This window comes from Octodon degus, unplaced genomic scaffold, assembly GCF_000260255.1.
Source record: "Octodon degus isolate 3935 unplaced genomic scaffold, OctDeg1.0 scaffold00035, whole genome shotgun sequence".
NCBI classification, from domain to species: Eukaryota; Metazoa; Chordata; class Mammalia; order Rodentia; family Octodontidae; genus Octodon; species Octodon degus.
In genome coordinates this window covers 4,367,210-4,373,722 of record NW_004524611.1, presented here as the reverse complement: position 1 = coordinate 4,373,722, position 6,513 = coordinate 4,367,210, and positions in this window count along the sequence as shown.

Here is a 6,513-nt window from a genome sequence, read left to right as displayed (position 1 = left end):
AGGATTAGGCTCCACGGCTTAGTGGGATGTGTTCCAGAAACGGAGCACCGGCCCACCGCACAAGAATCAATCAGTGCACACACTGTATTAGCAGAATAAAGTGCGGAGGAAGAGGACCCCACAGGATCTTCTCGATTGATGCAGAAGGTGCATTTGTCAATGCCCGATAATCTTTCATGATGAAAACACTCAGCAAAGTAGGATTAGCCTAGCACTCCTTCAGCCCAATAAAGGGCATCTGTGGAAAACCCACAGAGAACATCATTCATAGTAGTGAAAGACTAAACTCTTTTCCCCTATTATAAGACAAAAGGCCTCACCTCCTAAGTTATCAACTCCCACCACTTCTGTTTCAACACTGTACTGGAGGTCCTAGCAGGGCAATTAGGCAAGAAAATGAAGTAAGAGAAATCTGGGTCGTTCTGATTGGAAAAAAGTAGTAAAATCATCATGATTTTCAAGAGACGTGATCTAGAAAATCCTAAAGCTACCCACACGCCCACACGCATACGTTAGTGTTAATAAACATATATAGCAAAGTTGCAGAATAAAAGAATACACAAAAGGTGGATGCATCTCCAGTCACGACGAGCTGTGCAAAATTAAGAAAAAGTTAATTTAACACCAAAAGTGCCACTGAATGTAGTAGTACGTGGGAGAATGGTAGGCTAATGTTGCAAAGCATTATGGGAAGAAATCCAGTCTAAGTGTGCAGAGAAGCAATCTGTGCTCGTGGATGAAGAAATTAATATTGTTAAAATTGCAATGCAAACTGGACCACGTATTCCGTACATTTTCAATGTGATAGTTGCAGAAATGGATAAGTATTGTGATACAAAGCAGGATGAACTCCTAAAACAGTCTCTGAAAGAAAAGAACAAAGCTGGAGAAAGATTTCCTAATTTGAAAATATAGCACCAAGCTAAAATAATAATGGTCCTGGGACGAGCAGAAACACACAGATCAGTAGAACAGAATTGATCTTCAGAAAGTGATAAAACCTCTATGGTGAACTGCTATCGTGCAAGGACACAAAGCTACTTAGTGGGAAAAGTATAGTTCTATCGGGAAAGGGTGACTGGCCTGAGGAGATAGCTCAGTGATCTCAGCGCCTGCCTGGCAAGTGCAAGGATCCAGGTTCGATCCCTGGTGCCACACACTGTGCCGGCCCTGGGTGCCAAGTGGGCCACTGGAACCAGGTGTGGTGGTGCATGCCTCTAATTCCAGCTCTGGGGAGGCTGAGACAGGAGGATCACTATGAGTCTGAGCTGGGTAGTGAGATGCTGTACCAAATAAATAAATAAATAAATAAATAAATAAATAAAAGATTTTCTTTTAAAAAGAAAGATTTGGTGATGTTTGCTGGCTTCTCAAAGCAAAGGGTGAATTCTGATGGCAACTTGCACCATCTGCAGCGGTTAGCTCAAAATAGATCAAGCTCTTACTAAGTATAAGAACAGAGTTCTTCCATGGAAAGTGTCAACCTGCATGGTCTAGACCAACCACCGTTTATGAGGCATCACGCAAAATATACTAGTGAAGAAGCAGATCAATAATAGGTAAGAGGAACTTTAGCCAAATTAAAATCCTTTATGCTTCAAAGAACACCATTAACAAAGGAAAAGGACAATCCAGAGAATGAGAGAAAATAGTTGCAAATCACATATCTGAGAAGAGTCTGATAGGAATCCAGAACATAGAAAAAATTTGACAACTCAATATTTAAAACGCAAAACAAATAACCAAATTTGAACATGAGCCACATGTTGAGAAGACAAACAAATGGGCAAGAAACAGAAGACGTTCAGCGTCATCAGCCAATAGGAAGTCACAAATCAAGATCGCAGTAAGATAGTTTATGCTTACTACGGTGGTTATGACATTTTTCTCCTTTTCTTGATTAATAAATAAACAAATGAAATGAGTGTTACCAGAGGGCGTGGAGGTACTGGTAGCTTCATTCATTGCTAATAGGAATACGAGGTAGATTTATTCTCCCATTCGGCTACTATAACCTACTCTACGTAAAGTGACGATTGCTGAGCTCGGAAGAGCTCTCCGGCTTTCCGTACTGGTGCATTATGGGAAAGCTCTGTGAGTCGCTCTGCGACCCACGACCAGCTGCGAGAAAGCCGTCGGCACTGTTTTCCTGGTGATGAACATGTTTATAAACAAAGTGGCTTTCTGTAAGGGACAGATGGGTCTAGCCAGAGGAGTTCTACCTTTGTGGGTTGGACCTTACTAGCCTTACGGGACAAGCCAGCTCAGATTTAGGACACAGGTCATGACAGCAAAAAAATTGGAAGCTTCAACTAGCAAAAGTGGCACAGTTTGCAGTTATGAGTCCGGGTTCATGGAGCTGGTTGTTACTTCATTCACAGATGCCAGTGATCTTTATCCCCACCCCAGGATACTGTGAGGATGAAAAGAGATAAAAGCTCTGAAACTTTATACTTCAAGTCAGAAGGAAAGCAGCCTCTGAGCTCAGCGTCTCTACTCGCGTCTGACCCTGCAGTCAGGTACCTTGCCTGCAGCTCCTGTCCACGGCAGGTGGCTTCTCATCTACAGTACACGACTTCCTCTGGTGTGTACAAAGGAGCAGTCTCAAACCACGATGCAAGCTTGCCATTCAGAGATGAAGGTCTTTCCAACCAACCAGAGGTAGCAGTCACTGGAGCCTCCAGGAGCAACCCTTGGGGGAGGCTGGGCTGTGGCCCCAACTTCAGAGGTTTTCCAGAAGGGATCCCCTGGCCTGCGGGTGCCACCCCTTCTACCATCACTTACAGACAGCGTTTAAGGAGAAAAGGAAGCAAAACCAATGAAGTGAGGAGAGAACAGGCCAGGAATGCAGAATATGGCAGAAAATAGGTGTTGCCGTAGAAATTGGGGAGCCACTGGAATGTTTAGGGGACACGGTCAGTGATCTAACTCAAGCTGTAAGAGGCTGGAGTATTCCTCCAAGCTCCAGTAGAGATAGGTAGATGGGCTGTCATCCAGAAGAGATGGTGACTGGGAGTTGGGATGCTGCTGCTCTGAGCGTCTAGTGTGGCGCTGGTCCAGGGCATTGGCGGTGGAGCTGCTTAACAAAGCACAGAAGAATGATAAAAATTGTCTCCTGCATGGGACACAGGGACTGGGCGTGATGCATTGGGCGGAAAGCAGGAAGGAGGACTCTGAGGACGCAGCATGGAGCCCGCGATGACACCCAGCTTGGTGTGGAAGGCACATAGCATGTAAGACCGCTGCATGCCTACAGAAGGTGTAAGGGAAGCGCAGTGTGTGGGCGCCGGCTCCCCGGGTGCCACCCGGATGTGAGCAGACACCCCCACAGGCACATGCCCATGCTCGGCCTGCCTGCAGTGGTGGCGGCTGCTCCAGAATGTTGCCTCGAAGGTGGCGTGGAGTTTAGATTACACAAGGAAGAGCTTCAGGGAGGGGTGCCGGGAAGGCTGGGGGAAGAAGCTGGAGGATGACTAAAGCCTCCCGACAGACAGCGTTCTTTTGGCCAGATCTCTTCATTTCGAATGCAAGTTCCAAGGTGTGCTTTCAGCTGGGGATAATGGCCTCATTATCTGCCATCCAGGGGGTGCATTGCAGACTCGGCCCCCTCTGCCCTGGTTAGTGTGTGGCTTCTGGCGAGCTGGAAACGATCTGACTCAAGCGCCTGTCAGTACAGCTTTGGTGAAGTGCAACACCTCATGGAAAAGGATCGCTCTTGTCTGGGGCCAGAGTGATAATTGATTACTAATTACTGAAAGTCTTGTCTGAGGTGCAGAAGGCAGAAGCCCAGTTTCCAAGGCTTTGGCTAATTAGCAGACAAGCTTGAGGCACTTGCGGTAGCCCAAGGGAAGAAACATCTGGAAGAATGAGGGGCTCTAACCTCCTCCTAAGACCAGCTATGGCTTTAGGGTGATGAGCTGCTCACGCCCAAGCAAAAGGGATGGAGAGAGTTGGGGTGCAGGAATTTCCAGAGTGAGCCCCAGAGCTGCCCTCATAGCAAGAGCTGGGAGGCAGCAGAGAAAAGAAATTAAACTGAGCTCCATGCTTTCTTAAATGTATTGTGGGCAATCTTTCCAAAACACAGGCCGGTTCATGCCACCGCTATGCGTGGAAACCCCAGCAGCTCCCTTGGTCCAGAAAGTTCCAGATTCTCATGCACTTGCACAGAGCCCTGCAGGCTCCCATGTGTTTTCCCTCCTTCAGGCTTCATGCCCAGGAGGTGCTTCTGGGATCAGGACCCCCCAGGGCCATCTTTCCTCCGCCCCAACATTTGCATCAAATGCTTCTTATTCACAGCCATCTCTGCCTTGCCTTTTCCTGCCTCCTGCTCTCAAGACTTTGCAGGATTCCCAGGATTTCTCTGTATTTCCATCATCTCAAGTTTTAATAAGGTCTATTCTCTTAGAAGAGTTCCAGGTTCAGAGAAAAATTCCAGACCTGTACTGAGTGACCACAGGTCCTATGCCCCGTTCTCTTTATTACTTGCATCTGACCTTTACATGCTAGGTGTGCTACAATTGATAAGCCAATACTGGTGTGCTTTTATTAACTGAGGTCCATTTGTGTTCAGATTATCTTTATTTTTAAAAAGTGGCCTTCTCCTATTCCAAAATCTCATACAGGATGCAACATGCTATGTTTCAGATGGGGTTTGTCCCCTAAAGGTTCGTGCGCTGGAAACTGGGTCCACCATGTAGCAACTCTCAGACAAGCAGAGCCATGAAGAGGGGAGCTGATTACACCACTGGGGTGTCACCCTCGGTGGAGGTCCTTGTCGTTCTTGAAGGATGCTGTTTAAAGAGGACAGGCCGTGCTCTTTGAGAGGAAAGTGGTTTGCATAGCGCCACCAAGGAGGAGCAGGCTACGCTCTGTCTCCTGGAGTGCAGGGCCACTGTGTGAGCTCGCTGGGATTTTTCTGGACGACTGTACCACTGCGTCACGACGTGGTGTGCTGTCTGTGGATTCATCTTCCATTACCTTCATTCGAAGCTGACTGTGCTGTTGGAAGCTGGGGATGGGGGGCTGGACATGCACTCTCAGAGAATCCTGCCTTTTGGAAAGCAAAGGGCAAAGGCGTCTCGCTTCACTGGGCTTTTCCTGTTAAGTTACACACGACGCTTGCACAAAGATGAACTAATTAGATGAGTGGGCTTTGTCAATCCAGGGTGGAAAACTGTTTCATTGAAGCTGTGTCCTCCCTGGAGCTCCTCCTTACCTTCTCCCCTAGAGAAACCCAAGAGCGTTGAGTCTCAGCTCGGGGTCACCTGATGGAGTCCTGAACCCAGGGCTACGCACAGCCTCCTGCTTCCTGGGATCCTTCTCCCTGTCCTTCCAGAGTGTCCCGCCCTTCCCATTCCTGCCTCTGTGCTGGGTCCTTCCCACCGCCAGCTGGGCACGCAGGCTTGTCCCTATCATGCTGCATGTAAACTGCCTAAAATAATGATCTCAACAGTGTTTCTAATACCCGGGGGAACATATCCAAAAAATAATTGTTCTTATCACTGCAACAGCAATGCAAAGTGAAGTTTACAGTGCGAATATTCATCAGTGACTCACTTATTCTATAAATCATTTATGCATCTACAGTTCTCCAAAAATGACTCACAGGATGATTACTTTCATTTTCCCATAACTATGAAAATGGCCATCATAGGTTCTTAGAAATGAGGAATTTTTTTTTTCATGGTCTTTAATTCCAGTGTCCACCATAGTTGCCCTTCGAGCCAGCGGGCTGGGTCCTGTTCCTGCTTTCAGTTTTGTTCACTGTGCCCAGGGTCTCCCCAGCGCTGCCTGGCTTCCGGGAAGTACGCAGCTGAGGACCCGTGTGGCCGCCTCACTGTAGTTATTTCACAAAGCGAATATGTCTGTGGCATTGAAGTTGCATTCAGTCAGAGGCAGTCCTTGGGGGTCCTCCTCCCAACAGGAGCTGCCGCTGTGAGCATTCACAGGTCGCCTGCTGCCCAGGGACACTGCTGCCTGAGGTGACGCAGCGCACACAGAGAAGGCGTATTCATGGCCTGTGTCGTGGCTGCAAATTCCCGGACAGCAGGATTCCTCCTTGCATGCCAGCCTTTGCCACCTCCTCCAGTCTTCCTCTTCTGAAAATGCATCCTGCAAGAGTTGACCTAGTGAGGACTGCTGAAGGGATGAACACCGTCGCCGATGTTTGGAAAAGTATCATTGTCTTAAAAGGTTAGCTTCTCCGGAGAAAAATTGGAGATTATTTGGTATAATGTTCTAGGTCCTTAACACTATGAAAAGTTGGAAGTAGAAACTGAAAATTATAAGGATACTTATGCTTTGTTGGTATTTGTTTTGTAATCAGGAGCCTTGTTCCTTTGTAAATGATTTCTTTTGCCCACTGATTTTAAGATCTTTTTTGTTACCTGTGATATTCTGCATATGTATAGCTCTGTTTCTCTCTGTCTCTTCTCTTCTCTCCTTCCCTCTCCTCTCCCCTCCCCCCTCCCCTCCTCTCTCTCTCTCTCTCTCTCTCTCTCTCTCTCTCTCTCT